This window comes from Manacus candei, unplaced genomic scaffold (assembly GCF_025592945.1).
Source record: "Manacus candei isolate 608988 ecotype Guabito, Panama unplaced genomic scaffold, ASM2559294v1 h1tg000015l, whole genome shotgun sequence".
NCBI lineage: Eukaryota > Metazoa > Chordata > Aves > Passeriformes > Pipridae > Manacus > Manacus candei.
The window spans coordinates 13,059,830-13,081,757 of record NW_026138063.1 but is presented as its reverse complement, the minus strand read 5'-3'; positions in this window follow the sequence as shown (position 1 = coordinate 13,081,757).

Here is a 21,928-nt window from a genome sequence, read left to right as displayed (position 1 = left end):
ATATCAGAAGCAGCTCAGACCTTCAAGAAATTATCAACTGCAGTGTGCTAATTTCTATCCCATTTCTATCTCTGGCTACAGGTAGCTGCTAGATACCCACTGTGTTTGTTTTATATGTAGGCCCACAGAACTGAAAGCATCAAAGGGGTGTTGCATGAGTATAAAGCAGCTCCCTCAGACCTCGCTTGATTCCTTATGTGAACTTCATCTGAGTTTCTGCAGTTAGTCAGGAAGCATTTAATTCTGCTTCTGTCCAGCATACACAGCCCTGTGCTCTCCATGCTGGGCCACAGCCACACCAGCGAGGGGTCTGGAGGAGACTCAGCTGACTCTCAGCTCTTACTGACTCATGGTGCTTCAGAAATTTCTCTACCATGCAGTAAGTGCTAGTAAGTAAACTATGTGGTCTAGCCCCAGTAAGTTTAAATTAACTTTTCCGCACAATACAAACACTTGCTGCTTTTTCAAATTTTGCAGCAAAGTTATTTCTGTAAACTCTTTGGATGTGTGGACAGTACTTTTGAAAATGTGGAAAGCATAACACTCCTCCAAATACCCCGCAGGTTTTAACAGCCTACACATGGACCAACTCCATTTTGTTGCTGGTGGCTGCAGGGGAAAGCAGACTCCAGGCTCAGGCAGTCAGAGTCCAATCCCTCACAAAAACTTCTCTCCTAAAGCTGGGGAAATCAGCCCACAATCACCACAGCCAGAATGAAATCGTCAGCCTTGGACCATGACAGTTTCAGCACTGGTATGTATTGGAAACAGAACACAGGTTTCCATTTTGTAGACCCCTAAAATCTTTCCAACATCCATGCAGACATGGGGAGTCACTTCTAGGCTCATTAAACAATAGGCTTGATTCCTTAGTTCACTTCTACAAAGTGAATTTGCAAAATTGCAAAAGCAGCCCATCCTACAGTGATCCACAGACCATTTGAGAAAAAACACTCAGCTAGAAGGAAAGATGAGGCAGCATGTGGGAAGTGCAAAACAAGAGTCCCTGCTAGTCTGTGTCGATGGAGTAGGACAAGCCAGCAGGAATCTGGGGTGCCCAGCCTAAGCATTTGTATCCCAGGCTTGCTGCTCCTGGTGGCCTCCTCATCCTGGAAAGCTGCAAGGGGACACCACCTTTCCCTAGGAGTTACTGAGAGGCTCAGCTGGAGACCACGTTCCAATAGCTGAATCAGTAAACTCTCTCTGACTGAACAAGAGACAGCTTCAGAAATGCCCCTCAGGAAGGGGAACAGCCGGGGAGAGAGCTGCCAGGTGGTGTGATGCACTGTTTTACAAAGAGCTGCCCCAGGGCCGACAGGGCAGCAAGGGCCCCTGGGGACTGCCAGAGGTTTCCTGGGACACACACATCCACCACAGCATTCATTTTGCTTTAAGCAGTCACAGACTGACAGAAACAACCCTGAAACTTTCTTCTCCTCACTAAAAAGCTACGTTATGTAGGCTCAGATCTGTCACACTGATCCCTCCTGGAACACTTGTGGAACAAACCTTCCTAAAAGTAACCGCTCAGCTCATTTCTGTTGCTTGTGCAAAAGCATACATTCAGATAGGATATTTTATCTCTACTTATTCAACTTCCTATTCCTCCTCTTATTAGCTAGCACATTACTGCCAGCATTTCCAGCAGCTGCCTGTTCAGTGGTGAGGTACCATCTGCAGGCAGAACTGTTCCCCTGGCAGTGCTGTGTCAGGGGTTCACCACGCCAGAACCCTCTGCACCAAAGCAGCTTTGAGTGAAGCCTTCTCTTAAAGCTCTCCTGTCATCCCATGCACCCGTAATCCTTTAACTCTGCTCTCTACATTCCTGACCTATTTGTATGTAGTATACCTTGTACATTTTATACATGTGTATATGTGCATATTTATATATGTTGTATGCAGTATACACCAGTGTATATACCTTGCACTATATATAGAAGTGTATACCTTGAAGCTCACTGAAATAATATTGAAACTGATTTTTAATGATCAATAAAAACGTCTTTAATGTTTTTGAAGGACATTTTTATTGTCATTCCTGAATTCAGTCATCTCCCAGGACAGATGTGGTGGAGGCAGACAAAGGAAAGCTTCCTTCAAGCCTTCTCACAAAGCACATGAACAAGCCAAGGAAGGATGCAACCATTTCCTCTATGGTGTCTCAGATAAAACTGATGACAGATATCAAAACTACCCACCCTCCTTACATCTACCCTCTGGGAAACAGGCTGAAAAACTTACTCCAGGGCAGCCATCAGATTCTGAATCCTTTCAGTCATCACCAATTACCAATATCATTTGACTAAATACTATCCAGCAAGTTATCCATGTTTACTACAACACTCTAAAAATATCTCTGTATTTGTTGGTTGGGGTTTTTTTGTTATTATACAGAGTGAATTTCATGAAACAGTACCAGTTAGAATGGAGGGTGGGAGGGGTCTAAGTTAGCAGCAATATTTTTGTGTGCCCATTTGCAGCTTTCCAGGTAAGACACACTTCACAATAGTACAGTAACACCAGGAAAGTCTCTGCTTCCATGGAGCAGCATTTTGGGGCAGATGAGTAAAGCAACACACTCTCTTATAGTGGAGGAGGTGGCTAGATTGGTTGCCCTAATAAATGTTACTGACAATTTTACTAAGCTAAATTACAGCATGTAGGTCTCTACAATCTCACATTGCTGCTTCCAGCCATACAAAACACTCACATGTAACCCCTGACACTTTTTCTGGCTCTATAAGGGCAGAGGATTATCATTAGATTGGGAATGCTCATATGGGGACATACATGTTTTTAATGCAGACAGCCAGCTCAGTGCTCCACAGCAGAACAGTCTATGTACACATTCCTTCCCCTTCAACTGGTTGTGAGATTTTTCTGCATAACACCAAATACCACTAGCATTTGGGGTACAGCTGCAATAATAGCTGTTTCTGGCAGGCTGATTACATCATTCCCAGCTGCTGCAGCAAACCTGGGGGCTGCTGTTCTTGATTTGGGCTTTAATGCATCTTCAGTGGTGGCTCTTCATAGAGAAAGACGGTAGAGCTTTTTTTTTTTTTACTTTCATCAGCAAAAAGCAAGAGGCAAAGTTCACACATTGCCTGCAGTGTCCTGAGGTGGCAAAATTACCACGTAATGAGATCTAAAGGGCAGATAGACTTGTCTGAGGCTGGAGTCCATGCAGCTGAGGAGCTGAGAGCAAGAAGATAAACATCTGCTCTAAGCCCTGCTGCCCTCGGTCAGTCCCCAGAATGCCCTGAGTGATCTGAGTGTGCTCCATCTGTGCCACATCTTAGCTCAGCAAAGTCATATCAGGGGCTCCAGAGAAAGGATGAAAGCCAAAGTGTGTTGGATTGCCTCTTCCTAAAGCCCTACTTTCAAAAGGCTCTCACTTTCCAGCGTGATCCCATCCCAAGACAGCTGCAGCCAATGCTCTGCTGTCATCTAGATTCAATTTCCTTCAAAATAAGAAGTGGCATTGCAATGCCACCCATGAAACTAAAAACAGAACAGAAAAAAATATTATACATATGCAAATGGTTATGCATAACTGTCTAAAGTTCTTAAGAGATTGCATGGAAAAGAGACATGGAAATTTCACAGCTTTCCAGCATGACTCAGGGGGCATCCAAACAGTAAATGTGACTCATGGACTGTGTAGGCACGTACAGGTATGTGGGTAGGCTTCTGGAAGCCATATGGTTTCCTGCAGGAGCTGAATATCAGCACGGTGGTGGGGAGAAGAAATGTGACGTTTTATCACTTAACAAGCTACTTCAGCACTGTCTGTCCAAGAACTGCTAATGGAGTGGAGCCTGGTGAGGGCTGGCTCCCACCAGTACTGCAGAATAGCATGGCTCCTCCAAAGAGCAGGATCTGTTTACAGGAAACTCTTTGGAGCACAATGAAATTTAAGGGGGTGAGAGGTAATTATATTCCAAAATAATTTGGTTTTGTTGAAACTGGTCTTTGAAGAACTCTCTATAGGAGGCCACAATCTGGCAGAAAAGGAACATTATGTGGGACCCTGGCAATACTTAGGCTTTGTGAAAGCAGCTGGAAGCAATTTCATCTGAACTCTAATAATGTTTATAAATGCACAGCCAAGCTCAGATCCAGAGTAAGAGACCTACCCCACAGAGCCAAAGGAGTTGTACCTGCTTAGCCCTGTCTAAATGTGCTATGAAATCCTGTAATTAGATATTCAGGTGAACTCCTCCAGTCAAAGAAGGGACATGCTGCAGTTGTCAGTTCCTGGCACTGGACAGTGCACAGACCCACTGTCCACTGAGGGCGGGTGAAGCATGAAAAGCTTCTACATCACCAGGAAAGTCAATGCCCACCCTCTGCCCCTCCCAAGAGCCACAAGAATTTACAAAGTTGTTTTCCTTCAGGGGTAAGGAGCAAGGAGGTAAAACAGGCATGGGTGTGGTGGCTTTACACAGGTAGCATGAGCTGGGGCAGACACAGGGGAGCTACACATGATAAATATGCACTGTCCCTTCTTATTGACAGCTGCACCCTGTCATTTATTTCCTGCAAGACAAAACTAAATTGAAGCAAAACAGTAGATATTTTTTCCCCAGTATTCTTCTTACAGCAAATTCTTCCCCCTCATGGAGCCCAAAAACAAACTGAAAAGGAGGGGTTAAATAGCAGCTACAGTTATGACCCTCAGAAGATTATTTTTAGTTAAAAGTCAGTATCAATGCAACATAGCATCTGGTGGACATGGTATACTTGCTCCTGCAGCTTCAGTCTCAACTCTGATACAAGCAGGAAACAAGTGAGAAAACCAGAATAGATTCATATCAATTTTGTTAGCCAAAGGTACCTAAGGACAGGAGGTTTGCATCCTGCTTTGGACGTAATGGGTACTGAGTGCCAGGAGAAAGGATGGAGGTATCTTACTCATGTTCACAGCAATGATCTGCTGCAGAGATGGGGTCACACCTCCTCTGCAAAGGGCAGGTCCTTGGAGTCCCTCTCTGAAGATTTCAGAGGTCTGTTTTGCCTAAAAGTATGAAAAACCTGAAGAAAGCCTGTGTAGTGGGATGCAAATCTCTTTTTGAGAGCTGTACTTAAAGAGATTATTACTCCAGGGCATTTGACCTAGGGCACGTCCATCACCGTGGCTTTCACAGTGACAGAAAACCCCTTCTCACCACAGTGGAGACATCCATAGACAGCATAGAGTTATACTCTGGGAGCTGAGCATTTTGCTGATAAGTGCTTGTAGATACCATTCTGTCGGTGCTACTTCTACACTATAGCAGATTCAGTGAAGTAAAAAGGGACAGAGACAACCATCTTGATCTAACAACACATGAGAAAAACTGGAATGACAGAAATAAAACTCTAGTCTCCGGGCTGTCAGAATATCTATGCTGATGTGGGAACAGGCAAGAAGACAGCAGAGGGAAAGCAGGTTACAAAACTGCGATCAACCATGAAAGTTTACTTTCAAAAAGCTATTTGAAAAGTATGGACACTGAACAGTGAGCCCTATGTTCAGAAGCTGATTAGAGTACCTGTCCACTATGTCCTGTTGGCCTCTGCAGGAGCAACATTATCTGCTTTCAAACGTATTGCTGATATCATTTTAGCAGGAGTCTTTTGGTAGATTGCTGGTTCATCTTTTAGTTAGTAGATGTAGAGAATATGGATTAGAGAATCTCTCTTCCAGCTCCCTGGACAACTATGACACTTCATGGCCTCGAATTACAGGGCAGTTAAGGTAGAAATGAAAATATTTTCTCACCTTCTGGAAATGTGCCAGGTCTGCTTGGACACGACCTGCCTCCCAGCAGCGGGTAGGGAGGGATGAGGGCAGTACTCAGAGGCAGGAGTACTTCTGATGTGGGAGAAAGATGTCAGAGCTACCCCTATGCCATGTGTGCACCCCTTGCCCTGCCCTCAAAAGGGCTGCCTCCTGACTGCTCTTCTCAGGCACATCACAGATGTTCTTGGTCATCCACCACCTGAGCCTCTTTATGTACTGGACATTTCAGGCACGCCAGCAAAAACAAAGCAAGCAATTACCAGCAATGTGTGGAGTACAAACTATAGTGCAGGTGGTACATCCAGTTCATTTGTAATTTCTGCACTTCATATTTCATTCTTGACTTGGCAAGATCAAGCCTTTTAGAAGCAAGTCAAGCTCTACTAAATAGACAAGCCCTTAAAGTCTTATGCAGCTTTTAGATGCTAATCTTTGCCCAGAATCAACAATTAATTAATTTTAATTTAACATAATAAAGTTGTCTCTGTAAGAGCTTGAACATAACTGATCATGAAATAAATATAATCTAATTGTATCTTCCTGATACTGAAATTATCTGCACAAGGAGCTGGGTCAGCTGGGTCCCTGCCTTCATTAAAAGGGCAGAACACTGAGCTCTGCTCCAGGGATGGCACATTCCCTAAGCAACAGCCTGGCAAGCTACTTCATCCCAGGGGTTAGAGACCTCCTCAATCCAACGTGGATCTACTGGAGGGGTATTGCTACAGCATCACAGCCCAGGAAGGACAAGATTGGAGGATCAGAAGGAATGTCAGACCTTTTTAAAAGAAAGATCAATAAGAGTTTAGTAGAGCCCTGAATAGAGGTTCAGGTCCAGGTAATATTTCTAGGTGCTCTTCCCACCATGAGAAAAAGTGAGAGAAGTGACAGGTTGTGGTAGAAAGGCAGTGGGCGTGCTGGGATCCTCCCTGTGAGATCTGTGGGGAGTTTAGGCTTGCCTGCACCTCACTGCTACTGGGAGCAGTCCAGTAGACACCCAAAGTGGTCAGGCTGACATGGGGGTGGTGGGAGCCAAGTCTGCATGCAAGGCTGGCAGGGCACACAGCAGGTTTCTGTGGGATTCCATTAATTCTGGGCTATTCCCCTCTGCACTCCCAAGTGGTGACTTAGGCTTGGGGGACAGAGCCCTGCATGCACCCCAAGCCCTGCTTCTGCACAGCAAAAAGCTGTGTGAGTGTGTCTGTGCAAGGCATTGGAGTTACAGTTTTCTGTGCTGTGAAAAGGATCAGAGGAGCCTGTGAAGTGGGCTCAAGATTCCTCTTGCAATTGCTGTGGCATGTTAATTGCTGTTGATTACAAACATAGTGCAATCTTGTTAATTTGCAACACAGGACAACAGCCATTTAAGAGAGTAGTGCTGTATCCAGCTCCTCAAGCACAAAATGCTCACATTATTGAACAGCATGGTAGGAGGCTGTTTAGGAAACAAATATACACAGGTCTGGTGAGGGCCAGGAGGGATTGAGAAGCGGATAATAGCTACTTGATTCCTAACAGGAGGTGTTGCACTCCATCACCTCTTTTGCAGCAGCAGTTTACTCTCACAAGGACCAGGTCTCTGCTGTGCCAGGCAGGGCAGGCAGAAGAGCTGCTCTACAATGCCTCAGTCTTATACTTCCTTTTTACTAATGTTGGTACCTGTTGAGGAGCCCATGGGGCAGCTCCTCCTCTGGGTTATCACCTCACATCTATTACGAGGACAGTCCTGTCCCTGTATGTTGGCAGGGTGGGGAGAAGGAAAGAGGCAACCTGAGAGGCAAAATGGCTTGACCGGGTCACCCAACAGACCAGCAGCAGAGCCCCCTGCAAGGCTCTGTTGAAATGCGTGACCAAGATCTGGATATGGTGCCCCAAGCTCACCATGGGGCAGGGACAGTTCATTTGTAGATGGAGACAGCAGTTTCCGACCTTTCTGCAAAACACCGCTTTCGGTGACAACCTTCAAAATTCTGGCAGAACCACAGAAAGAGCTGCAACTCCTCACTCCTCTGACAGCTCCGTAAGAAGGAGACAAAAGGGGAATGGGATGAGACCAAGCTCCACCGAAGAAAAAGGCAGGAGACATACATTATCTGTGTTTTGGTCCCCTGGCATATGTTCAGGCAAGATCTCACGCTTTGACCTCACCTTGTAGACAAAGGTGTTTCCTATTGCTGAGAGAAGAACCATCACACCTCTACATGATGCTTGGCTTTTTTATACTAACACCACAGTAAATAGTTGCTTTATATAACACATACTCAAAGGTGGAGTTTGTAGCAAATCTGAGTTTTATGTTATTTTCTTTCATTCAAATGTCATGATGTTGCATATGCAACTCTGCAGCATGCCTGCCTTCTCACTAAGCTTACATTGCCCCCTCCCAGAGGAATGGGAGCAAGAGCAGCTCTACTGAGCTGCAGATTTCTTTGTGGCTGTCCCTGATGGATGACAGTGACATAAGCAGGCTGTCTTGGGGATTTCACATAAGCTGAAGCTTGGAAGGCTGAGCTACCCAGAAGCAGCGTCAAAGCACCCAGGAGCCCAAAATAGGAAGGAGAAGGAGACGAATGGACTGAAGTGGCTCAGAAGCACTAGATCTGGCCAGCAGATTAAATATAAATTGCTGTGAATGTAGCATTGGTCTAAGCCAGCCCAGCAAGACAGGAATGAGATATCCTGCAGAGTACTGCAAGCACAGAGTGTTCATAAGTAAAAGAAGGCCTGTGAATACATCCCCACTTCTCCCTGCAACCAAAACAAGAGCCAAATCAAAGCCTCGTTCAGTTAAAAGCTTTTAGTACCAAAAACATTTTTGGGCAATTGTAAAAGATAAGTTTTGAAGCAGTAAAACACAAGTGACAGTTATTAGAAAGGAAAGAAGCCGAGTGAGTACCAAGGGTCCTCATGTACTCTGAAAGCACTGGTTGTTAACTTCTACACCATCAGAGAGATCTGGATTGACACCCAGACCCAAACAAGGCTTGCACAGATCATATGGGAATTAAAGTACATTTTGAATCTCAGTTACAGTCATGCTAACATTACTGAAACTGGGAGCACAGATATGCAGCTGCAAAACCCCCTTTAGGGACAGACCATCAACCTGTGCAGGCTGACATTCACGTGACAGTCAGAGAAAAAACAGAAATATAAGAACACCTAGGTATGAAAATTGAAGCTTTGACTTGCTGATGTATCCTCACGTAGAGTGAAGCTGGGGCAACAGCATGCAGGTGTGTCTTATGGATGTGTGTGAAGAGGGCAGAGATGAAGTCACTGAACTGCTGTTGTGACATTCAGGGATGACTGGCAGAGTTCAGGAAGAGGAAGTGTTCATCACCCCTGACGAGCTGTATGCGAACAGCAATGAGAAATGCTGTCACTTCATTGCTAGATCCAAAACAACACATTCACCTTTAATCTACTGCATTTTAAAAAGCATTAGTCAGACTAGGCACATGACGCTGGTTACCCCAGAAGGAACGATAAGTAAAGCTTAGAGGCTCCTAAGCAGTTTATAGGCCATATGTTATGCTTGAGAGCCTCCTCTTAGTAAAAACCCATGAAATCCTTCATCTCCAACACCTTCAGGAGCAGCAGAACTGACAGTCAGCCACGCAAGAAGCTGACACAGTCACAAGGCAAGCACCCAGCACAGAGGTACCACCTTACAGCACAGCAGATGTCCCTGCAGGGCAGTCCCACCATCAGCACAGGCACGGAGGCACTTTAACATCTTCCTTGCTGCCTCTGTTTCTGCATCAGCATGTGATACTTCTCAGACCTCCAGGACTTATAGTCCGTCCCTATTCTACATACCACAGTCACTCTGGACTCTGTGGTTCACTGCCCCTGAGATCAAGAGAATTTACATCTGGCTGAGATCCTCTGTAAGTAGGTGGAAATGCATGGTCATGAAAGCATGGTAGAGAAAATAATCCTGGTAGGAACTGGGGGAGAACTCCCAACAAGGAACTGGTTCCTGCCTGGAGCCTCTGTTGGGGATGGCTGGACACAATTCCCTTTGCAGATCAGCGTTATTTATATGTAAATCAAAAGCTGGTTCAAAGGCTTCTGTTGAATTCTTGATTCCCCCTGACTCTGGCTTTCAGTTTTTCCTCTTTATGCCAAGAGCTTAGTCAGAAGTCTTTTAAATCACTGGAAACATCTCAATTATAACATTTACCAGAATGTGAATATCTGCAAACTGTGACAAGGGAAGTCTTTGGCTGTCCAAGTTTGAGGTTATGGAGGAAGCTGGTATGCTATTAATTTTTAGCTAAAGCTGACAGAGAAGTTAAAAACAGCTGTGATCCTCTCTGCCAGTTCCTCCAAGGGCACAGCAGCCATGAGTGTTGCACTGTGCCCACACAATCACATGCACCCCATGGCTGTGTGGGGAGGTTTGAATCCCCTCTGTTAAGGGAAGGAATTGCACAGGAGGTGGTTTTTGCATCCTTAGAGGCAACTTGGCAAGTCCCAAAAATGCTTTGTTCCCCAGGCAAGGCTTTGCAGGAGTGCCCCATCACCTGATCCGCATGAATAAGCCTTTTCCTATTTAAGCTTCACTCTCAGCTGATGGACCATGAACTGCTGAGCCCTAACTGAAAGGGCAGGGCCGGGGGAGGCAGGAGAGCAAAGGAGTTAAGCTCTCAAGGGCAGGAGAGCAGAGGTTTATCTGCCTGGGAAGCAGAGACAAAGGTGAGGACAGTCACACAGGCAAGGAGAAGGGAGTGCAGAGAGGCACAGAGACAGGAGACTCTGGTGCCACAAGATGTCCCTTCAAAGAGACACATGGTGACAGGTGCTCCAGCATATAGTGACAGAGCTTGTGAACAGGGAATGGATAAGAACAAATTATTATCCATTGAACACATACTAAATTGCAACAAACCTCTAAGAAACATATATCTGATCCCGAATTCCCAATTCCAAAAGGCAATTTGATCAGCTCTAGGAAATGAGAAATCAGCTGGGCTGTGGAATTCAAGACTAAAAGCGGAAGAAAAGCTCCTAAACTACTCTGGGACTTGTATCTCATGCAAAAGTGGTCTGGAGCAGTACTGCCAGCCAAAGCCTCCACGTAACCACCTTAAAAGAGTAGTTGGAGCATGCAGAGTCTCCCAGTGGAATGGATTAGGGAATAAAAGCAAAGGTACCGATACAGGAAAGGTCAAAAGCATCTGGTTATCACCTCTGGCAATCCTCAGACCAAATGACACCTCACAGGAGGTATTAAACAAACAGACAAGTTTAGTCAGCTACGTGAGAAAAAGGAGATCAAAGAAAGAAGAAGGGAGGGTCTTTCTACAGAGAGAACAGGGCAAATGCTAATCTCAGGATGGCCCCAAGCCAAGTTAACTCTTAGCCCTACTTTTCAATAGAAAAACAATAATGTTGCATATGATTTAAAAGGCAAGAGGAATAATATGATAAATAAATATTGTAAATCACCATTTTTTTGAGCCTAGAGATGGGGGAAAGCATAGTTTTGCATACTGAAGTGACATATGAAGCTGCAGAAATAGCAGTATTTGAGTACATCTGGCAGATTAGCATATGATTTGGGAAATACAAAACAATATCTGTTCTTAAGAAGGGAGGATTGATGAGGAAAGGTTGAGGCCTGCTAGTTTAACTGCAGTAGAAAGTCAGATCTTAAAACAAATTTTGAAATAGTACAAGATAATGAGGGATACAATAACAATAAATTGTGGAGTTTGCAAAGAGGAATTTTGTCAGACTTTGTTCTTTCTTCTTTTGAAAGTCAAATGAAGACTTAGAGCTCATCCCTTTGGACTTCAGAGAAGCAGCTGCCATCAAAGGGGGACTGAAGATGCTTCTGCTAAAAGACAAGGCACTGAAACAAAGTAGAAAGGAACTGGCTATAAAGGAGGCAACAGAAAACATTGTTGAGAGAGGCAGGATGAGCCTGAAGAGGAATCAGTACCACAGGTCCATAAGGGTCTGCCATCAAGCTTCATATTTTGTGTCTCTGGCACAAGAAGAGAAGTTTGTGCTTGCTGCCTCCAATTAAGAGCTGGATTAATTTCAAGAGACATGAAAGAGCACAGCACTGGTAAAGCAGCCTGCTTCAGCAAGGGCTGAATGGCTGGGTAGTTCAGGCTGCAAAAACACAACAGAGGAAACCTCGTTCCTGTCTAGAACAGACCAGAGAACAGGCACAAGAAAGAAAACAGTTATTTCAGCCGCCAAGAGCAGCAGTGGCCACGCTGGTTGGGGTATACCTCGTGTGCATCAGCAGCCCTTCCACCACTGGGACAGCAGGGCAAGAAGCCAAACTCATTTCCAGATCAAGAGGGATTTATTTGTGAAGAGCAGCAGACAGGGCAGGGTAGCAGGTACAGTTGCACAGAGACACCCACACCAGCAAAGTCATCCCATTCCCTAGAAACACATCATTCCTCTCTCCCTGCCTGCTTCTCTCCACCCTCATCTGGGCAGAGTTTCACTTCAGGCTGTGCCAAAGTGCTTGTATGGCCACAGGACCTGCAGCACCACCAGTAAGAGCTGGGAGCTGGCAGAGGTGCTCTGGTGTTGCCAGGACAGACCCCTTGGTGACAGCAGGTGCTCCAGGAACAGCAGCTCATAAGTAATTCAGGAGCATTTCTGGCAGCTTTAGTCATCACCCTTGTCCTGACATATTCTAGGCTGTCTAGCCAAGTTAATGACACAGACATTGCTTCACAGTGGTCAAATCTCTTGGCTCATAAAATAGGAGCTGGAAAGTTGGAGTTTCCTGCCTTTCATAAAAGCCAGGGGCCCTTCACTCCTCAGCTCATTCATGGAAGATAAAAATCTCTTGGCACAAACTCTTGCCTCGCTTGTAGGGTAATTACATTGTTCAGGCTCTGCAGAGCACTTAATACATCCCTCCCCTGTTAATCTCCAGCAAAGATTGTGACTGATGTGGCTGAGTATCAGCCAGGCACCTTTGGTTAAGGTGTAGAGGAGGTTCTTCACCAGTATGTTCCTTTTCTCTCCCATGTCCACAACCAGCTACATGGTGTAGGATTGCACAGACCCAGCCTGCCATTCTGCCCCTTCCATCTCTGACCTGTCTCATCCACCACTGCAGACATGTCCAGAGTCTTGCAGCACCGAACAAGTCAGAAACTTATTCAGCAAGGTGGGAACAGCAACAGGACCCAAAGGTGTCATGGCTGGGTGCAGGAGGTGGAAACAAATACACACCAGGGAAATGCTCCCAGAACCACCATGTGCCTGCAAGCACTAAAAGTGCCTGGGCCTTCTTGTTTTCCTTAGGGACTACACACAACAATGGTGAGAGCCAGCCAGCATCAGGTGTGTCATTCTGTTCTGCAAGATAATGGCACCACTCCACTGAAGTCAGTAAAGTTCAAAGAAATTAAGAAGCACAATTTTAATTAAAATTATAGACTAATGAACTAGGTTCCCAAGGGACATGGGAAAATACCCATTGTGAGACTTCACAGCTGGGCTAATTGCATAGCCAAGAAATTAACAATCTCTAGTTCAAAACAAATGTGGGAACAGTGTAGAGATCTCTGCATCTCCTTCAGAGACCAGACTTCCCAACACACTTGCCCACCTAGTCCTCCTCTCATAGCTTGCTGTAGATATTTACCAGCTGTTCCTCATCACTATTTTATTAACATGGTTGTACAGACCATCCAGTCCTCATCCTAAAGCTGCATCCCCTTTGTAGCCAGGGTCTTGTCCCTGTGAGCCTGCAGAGCTCATTTAAAGCTTCTGCTGCCTGCTAGTGGTGCAGTGCTTTGTGCCAGGCCAATAGCTGAAAAGCCTTTTACTATCATAATTTACCCTCACGTAGAAGTGTAGTCTGTCATGGCTGTGCCTTTGCAATTCAGAATTACAGAACTGAGCTAAAAAGCAGCCCTACAAAGGATGTTAATATTCAGAAAGGGGTTTGATCTAAGTGGGGCCACTCTGTGTGTCCCCACATGGTCCTGCACCCATCCCAGCAGCACCACAGTGAGAGCAGGAGCACCAATCTCTTGGGTTTTTGCTCCACCAACACTAGTAATTTTAGAGGCTGAACATGATAATGCACTGCCAAATAATAACAATAATGAAAAAATCAGCACCTCTGCTCTATTAGGCAGCTACAAGGACACTTGGTACTGCTCAACCAGTTTGTGGGGTTTTTTTCAAGGTAGCAAAGAGGTCTTGCACTGCTCCTACCGCTCACAGTGCCCAGAGCTCAGCAACCTCTCAACAAACCTGGTTAGCAATACTAACCAGGCACCACCACCACGCTCAGGAAGGAGAAATGAGCTTTCTCCAGCCTTTCCTGGTGCTGCCCACGCCAGGTCTCTTCAGTTGGTACAGGACATAAATGGAGAGGCTGCATTCTGTTTATGAAGCTGATTATCCACAGAGTCTGAACAGCAGGACATTGTGCTGTTGCAGTGGGGCAGCTCACTGGAGGAAGCTCTGGTTACCAGCTGTATGGACCTGTAGGACTTGACCCTCAGTTATTCTATGCCTTCAAGCCCTTTAATTCAAGAATCAGTCCCAAGCTGTGCCCCCCAGAGCCCCCCACATCTGCCAGAGCTGGCTGTGCCTGTGATAGCAGACATAGCTTCAGCTCTCCCAGGCAAAAGAATGAAGTCACACGGAAATACATAGATTAATTCTGTTCCTAATCTATAAACCCAGCAATCTGGGACAAGTTTTCTACCTCCTGAGTCCTATCCCTTGGTAATGTTCCAGTTCCTGCTGGTTAACAGTTTCCATCCCTCATGGTCACAGTGAAACTGCCAAACAGCTGGAGAAACAAATTCTGAAAAGGATGCAGCAGTGATCAGAAGAACACAAGATTCCACTGTGACACAACCAGTGCTGATAATGTGCTAGCTGCACAGCCAGAGACATAGCAGAGCAGAGACACCCCTGTCCCATCCATTACTGCAGAGCAGCACCCACTCTTCAAGAGGAGTCCTCAGATGCAAGGGCAGACAGAAGTTCAAGAATGCCCAAAGGCTTCCAGAGGGAAAAAAAAAAAAGAGCACAAGGAAACACAGCAGATATCACCTCTCTGCACTTCTGTAATATACTTGTTGCAGCCTGTCATGAATCAGGGAATGGAGGGTCCCACCTGCTCCATCTGGGGCTCCCTGGGGATAGGACTGGGGGAAAGGAGGAAGGGAAGATGAGCATTATTGCAGCAACAGCCAGAAATCAAAGCAAGCTGGCCTCCTGCTCCCTAAACAGGCCTGAACCTTTCTCACAGAATGCTAGGACAGGGGGGAAACTGGAAATTACAATTTGTTTCTAAATCCATGCTGATCTTCCTTTCACTTGGAGCAGCAATTACGTAAATGCTTCTTGAAAGAGAAACATGCTGTTCTTTCAGGAGCCAGTGGGCAGATGCACGTGCAGCATTTGGGGCAGAGCAAGGGTTTGTCCTGGGTAATCATCTTCCCCTGCATGCACCATAACATTCTCTGTTCTGCTGCCCATTAATTCCTTACATCACTTGCCTTGCACTCAGCAGGAATGACCTTGACAGAGACCTCTGGAAACATCTGGGTACCAAACTAATATGTGTTTGTTCTTTCACCAAAAAGAACGATCTTGAAAAATAATAAACCCCCATTGTAATAGAGAAGTTCAGTTTTATATTCACGTCTCCTCTAGTAACTGTTCACAGAATTGCATATTTCAAAACATCTTTGTTCTTCTATTTCCCTTCTTGTGCGCCTACTCCAACAGTAGTTATAACTCATTGCAATGCCAGCTGAATTAACATCCAAACATCTGTATGGTGTCAAACTACCACATCTCCTGGAGAACCAGAAAGATATTCAAATAGGTGCTTTTGTCAAGTGACATATTTCTTCTGTGAGAAATTCTTGGTGTGGAAAGTTATTAAAAATGGGTTTTCATATGTAAATCCACAGTAATAAATTCAAGTCCTAGCCCCAATTCTCCTTTTAATTTTTGTCTGAAGCAGCAATTCCTTGGTATAATCAGTGTGACTTGGTTTTGGTCTGTAGTACACATGAGAAGGGAACAGGTAGAGAAACAGCTTTCATGTTGAATCATCAAAAGATTCCTGATTTACTTCCTACCAGAAACACAAAAATGAGGACCTCATGAGTGCATTCCAAAGCTTTTCTATCAGCTGACTTTAAAAAACACAGCAGGATCATATTGGTTCACAGTGGGACAAATATTAAAAGTAGCACCTAGAAAATACACCTTAAGTATGTGGCAATAATGCTTGAAACATGACTCAGTGTCCCAGATAGTAAGAAAAAAACAAAAACAACAACAAAAAAACCACCACAACAACAAAAACCCAAAAACCAAAACAACCACACAGCCACTAAAGCCAACAGGAACTGAGGGTTCATCACCTCTGAAGATGAATGCTTTTAGAGACCACCTAGTGGGTATATGAAGCCAGCTAGGGACCCAGGTCAGGAGATTGTACAGTCTCAAAACAGACAAATTTGAGTCAAGACCTTGCATCAGGCCATAGTCAGCCTAAATTAGTCTTTTTTTTTTTCACACCAAAACATCTCTCCCATCCAGCTATGGCTCTCTGGGGCCCACAGCAGCAGCACAGATTGTACACCTGCATTCCTACAGCACTATCATTTGTTGCCTGTCTGCTTCCCACTTCAGACCCCTTTTCATCTGATTTTCAGGTTAGAGGGGATTCTTCTGAAGTCACACCATCTGTGAACAACAGTGTCCTTTAGTGCAAATCCATGAGTGTCACATCTCTTCTCTAGAAGCAAAGAGTTGGAGACAGCACTTCCAACAAAATGTCCTTGTACAAGACCATCAGCATTCCTGCTCCTGGCCCTTGGCCTGACCATGCCTTAAAATTGTTTTCCAGATGACACACATTTGCAGGACTGCTGTACTTTGTACATAAAAAAGGTTTACTCAGTTGTTCTGAGCACAGAAAGTAGCTGCATAACTATCTTTCAGAAATCTTCTGACATGGCTTTCTCATGGAAAATGTCTTTACATAATCCACAGTAAGGACTTTTTCTGGCTTGCCCAAGCTATAGCCTATAGTATACCCCTGTGGTTGAACAATAAGGTCAGCAAAAATTCACATATACAAAAGTATATTAATCTTATTCATATTGAAATGTTTGCTGCTGTACCTGCAGGTACCAAAACACAGAGGAACAATGCACTGAGGTGTTTTAAAGAAAGAATATTCATAAAAATAAGCCTTTCCTGGAGTCAGAAGTGTTGTCCAGGATTAACTTTGAACAGAATACACAAGATAAGGCTTTCTTCTGGACTGCCTGTCAATTAGCTTTATTTTTGCCTGCCTGCAGCCATACAGCTGTGCTGCCTGCAGAACACCCAGCAATGCCCTGGGCAAGCAGCAATTGCTGTGCTGGTGGAAGGACAGATCTCACTGGTCATCAATGCCTGTGGCCATGCAGCAGGTCAGGACAGCTGTTGGCTTATGGGTTGCTGTCCCCACGTGCCCAGCAGGACAGGGCTGCCCCCATCAGCCAGGGCAGCAGGCTGGTGTCAGAGTATTTTGAGCCTGGCACCATGAATGGAGGTAATAACTGGTATCATCACGCAGGAGCCAGAAGTAGGTAGAAAGAGAAGCTTTGTGTGGGTGGTGAGAGAGAAAAGAGGCAGATTAAGGAGACAAGGATCAGAATCTGCAAATCACGCAAAACCAGTTCTGTGTCAAGCAGGGAATAATTAACTTACTCTTCTTTTTTTCTAGACAAGCAGCACTGGTGTTGATTTAGAAACTTCTTTTCCAACACCAGGTGAAACTGGGCACCCTTCGGGATGTTTTGCCATGAATTTTCAGTGGGTTTAGTGCATAGTTTTGCCATTCACTATATATTGATATGGTGCTGCAGAGGGATGGTAAATGCTGCCTCTGTTGCATATTCAAACCTGCTGGCAAAGACAGAGGACCCTGGGGAGGGTCAGTGCCTGGGGACATGGTTCAGGACAGTTCTAGTGACATACCCTAGACCCAATGACATCCAGGGGAGTTCTGTGAGTTTAAGAATGTAAGGGAGTTATTTTCAAGAAAATTTTTAACACTAAGATTTAGTGGAATTCCTGTTACCTTATTCATTCCTAGGATTTTTTTTCCACACAAGGTTTTTGTACTATTATATCTGTACAACTTTGAGGTGGGATCCAGGAACCAGACATGAGGGAAGGAAATATCAAGAGCAAATCCTTGCCATAGCAAAGCACAAACTAAAACCAACCTGTTGGCAGACAAGCTCCACTTTCATGGATCAATATAGGCCTGTTATTTCTGCATCACTGCCTAGGGCTCTTTCTTGTTAGGATGAGACATTTTCAAAAGCTGCAGTTACACCCCACAAGAAAGTTGTCAGTACAGGCTGTGTTACAAACCATACCTGCTCTTTATGGGCTTGGCCACCACCAGGCCATGACCAGGCTGCATCAACCTGTGTTTTGCAGGCTACAGCACCAAGTGTAGTTACTTCTGTTCATCAAGTTGTAAAGTAAAATCTCAGTTAAGAACCAGGAGTCCCAAACTTATACTTTCTAAACACAGTACACACTGCCAGCATCAGATCTGAACACACTTGGTTGCTGGGAGCAGACCCATCCTGCCCAGGCACTGTGCCTCTTCCCACACCACCACGACAGGAAAGCAGCAGATGTTTGCTCTTTGTACCTGCAACACAAGAATCCCAGTTTCTGCAGTGCTTATTTTCAGGACATGTGGGAAGTAGAAAAGTGTCCCAGGCATACATAGACACAAAAGGGATTAGAGGACTTGACTACCCGAACCTCTGCAGAAGTAAACTGAAAAAAAAAAAAATAAATGCAGGAGCATTTCCATTTTACTCTGCATGCTAAGAGTGGAAGTGGAAAGACTCATTGAATGCTCTTACACATCAGAGAGGACAAAATCATCCCACGTTTAGAAAAACAAAAGTCACTCAGAGCTGTTTTGAGAAAGAAATTGCTCCAACTCAGGGAAGGGGGGGAAGGAAAGACACAAGCAGCCATTATTCTGTCTGCACAGGACTTATTTAATAATTCAGTGTCTGCAAACCATAACTTGAATTTTTTCCCCTGTCATACAGCATGCCAGACCACAGCTGCATAAAATAGAGAAAACCTGTTATAAGTGACCAGACTCATTGGAAAACTGTGGAAATATTGCCTCAGGCTGCAGGGCCCTTTCCTGTGGAAAGAATATTTTGCAATTGTCTGTTCCTTGCTGACAACCAGCACTCCTACTTTCTGGGTTTCATCTAAAAGGCTTACGTATAGGGTGTTCAAAACTCTAAATGCAAATAGAGAGAATTTTCTTGCTCATTATTCTGATTTATTCATCTCCCCCCCTTCTCTCCTACCTCACACGTCAGACACTGAAGAGAATGAAAACTCAAAAGCATGGAAATAATGAATGCGCAGAAATAGGATGCCATATGTCACAGAGGCACCATCACTGGATTCTCCATGTAACAGGGACATTTTTCACTAGCATATGTAAGATGATGCTAGAGGAATGCTTTAGAACAATTTTGTCACTGTTACATCAATACTTATTATTATTCTTTAAGCAAAGCAGCACTCTGTATAAGCCATTATTTTTCTCAATACCTTGTAAGACATCAAGTAAACGAGCACATATCTGTGACTGAATATCAGAGCTGCAAAATCCTACAAAAACCTGTGAAGTTTAAGCCTCCATGCAGTGCTCCACTGAGCCCTCCCTCCCTCCCCAGGCTGCTCCCTTCAGGGCTGTAACCCAGCACCCCTCTGGTGAAACTGCCCCTCTCCTGCCCTGCAGCCCCATCTGTACTGAACTGCCACCCCACAGGGCTCTGCTCTGCTCCTGAGCTGATCTTCGTCAGCACACATCACTTCTGAGTGGGAAGGAGCCAAGACTTTTGAGCTGCCAGCAAGTGTGCTGAGGAGCTCGTGGTGGTACATGGCACACGATTGCCTTATGGTGCAGAATTCCCCTGCATCTTGACTGCAGTAAAAATAGACATAGTTTTCCCACTGCATTCCTAAGTCACACAGCATGGAAGATGTAAGCACCGATGGTTTTTGTGAGGAGGTTCCTGGCAGCAGATTACAGTTGTCAATATAGCAAAATTTTGGCCTCAGAACTGAAGTTTTGGGGCATGACCAAAGAGAAGAAAACTACCAAAGATTTTAAAGGGCAGCATTATTTCCAGAGCATATCCTAGCCACTGTTTTCATGTGCTTTGCTTGTCAGATCAGAGCAGGATTAAAGCAGCAGAGTGGGAAAAAGCAGCAGGGGACCGGAGCTAATGAGGGTCTGATTAACTGAGCTGGCAGGTGATGGCTAACCTGGAAGAAACAGAGCACTTTGAAGTGTGAGAGGGGTAGCAAAGCCAAAACAGTGTCGGGAAACATGGGGGTCTTCCCCAGGGCAGGAAAAAGAGCAAAACCAAAAATTGTGCAGAAGGTAACACCCGTGACATTTCGTGGTGGTTGCACAACAATCCATCCACTACAATGTATCCTTGAGAAATTATTATGCTGCCCCTGGGGACAGGCTCTCCCACCTGTAGGACAGCATCTACAGCAATCCAGGGAGGCAAAGGTGAGAACATATTTGATAGTTACTTATGTCAGCAATATCTGAGTAAAGTTTCTGTTTTCACAAGGCTATTGCTATATAGTGTAGATTTGCAGATTTCCTCAATTTGTTGAACGCCATTTATTTTGAACCCCAGTTCTGTCCTCCAGCCTGGCATGCCCCACACTGTCTCCCTTCAGCCAGACTTCTGATAGAGCCTCAGTGGAGACCCAGACCTGGGGCAGTGCTCCCCATCACTGGTACATAGCGGTGCTTCACACCTGGGCAAGAGCATTTGAAGCATCTCAAAGCTTTCAAGCACCTCAGAAAAAAACTGCTTTATACCCCTCATCAGAAATTGAAGCACAAGTCCACACAGAGCAGAGAAATCACAGGGAAGACCTAGAGATCTGGACTGAGAGGGTTAAAAAAAGGGAACACTGACAGGTGTGGGCTGCTAAAGGGGACAACTCCTGCCTCCGTTCAGGAGCTGCCGGGACCAGCCTGGCTGTTACCCAGCACTAAACCATATCACAACCCAGGCCTCTTCCAACGGCTCCTCACTTACTCCCTCTCAGCAAACATCCACCCACAGACCTGCCCATATCCAGCCAATTCACAGGTCACAGGCAGCCCATGCCCAGGCCAGCTCTAGCACAGAGCATCAGGGAAGCAGCCCCTGATGTCCTGCTTCCCAGGACAAGAGGGAAACTTCCTGCTTTCTCAGGCAAGGCAGACTCTCATCAAAGTAATAGGAGCAGGGGAGATTCCGAGTAACACAGACGTGAGAAAACCTCTTACACAGCAGAATCTCAGGCAGCTCCAGACCACAGGGGCAGTTTGCAGCACCACCAGCAACCAAACAGCCCTGTGCTGCACAGCCCAGGGAAAGCTGAACCCAAATGCAGAGAAAAAACAGACTTGCTGGTAGCACAAGAAAATCCTCACAGCCACTTCCAGCTCATGGGGGAGGGAGCCTTGCAAAGCTGCACAGCCCAGGGCCAGATGGAGAGGTGGAGCAGTGGGAAGTGACAGTTAATCAGTAAATAACACCGGGATTTTTGGCCATGCAAATGAATGAGAGCATGGAAAGAAGTGAGGCTGTGCCACTGATGCTGGGTCAGAACCAGAAGTCTTCCAAATCCAAAAGAAGGAAGCAGTTTTAATTACTTTTCTCTAAAACAAGATGCAGGAAAAGACACAGGCTGCTGGGAATAAACACTTAAGCAAGGAAATAATCACATTGGAGGCAAAAGGAAAACTCAGCAGTTCAATATGTTAGACCAGGGGAGGCCAGACAGCAACTGTCCTGGAGAACAAAAAAGCCAGTGCATTGAATCACAAGTCTGACAGGAAAGACTTCCAGCAAAGCCACAAACTCACATCACCTCAGAGGCCTGGGAGAACAGCATTCCAGGACAAATGCGTGGATTCAGCTTGAAAGTCGAGGTTATGGTGGATAAGTGTCTTCCAACAAAAAGTTTGCATTATCTTGAAATTTCAAGGATTTGGGACTATGTGGCTGTGGATTAGGGTTTTGTTTTCCACCTTGTTAATCC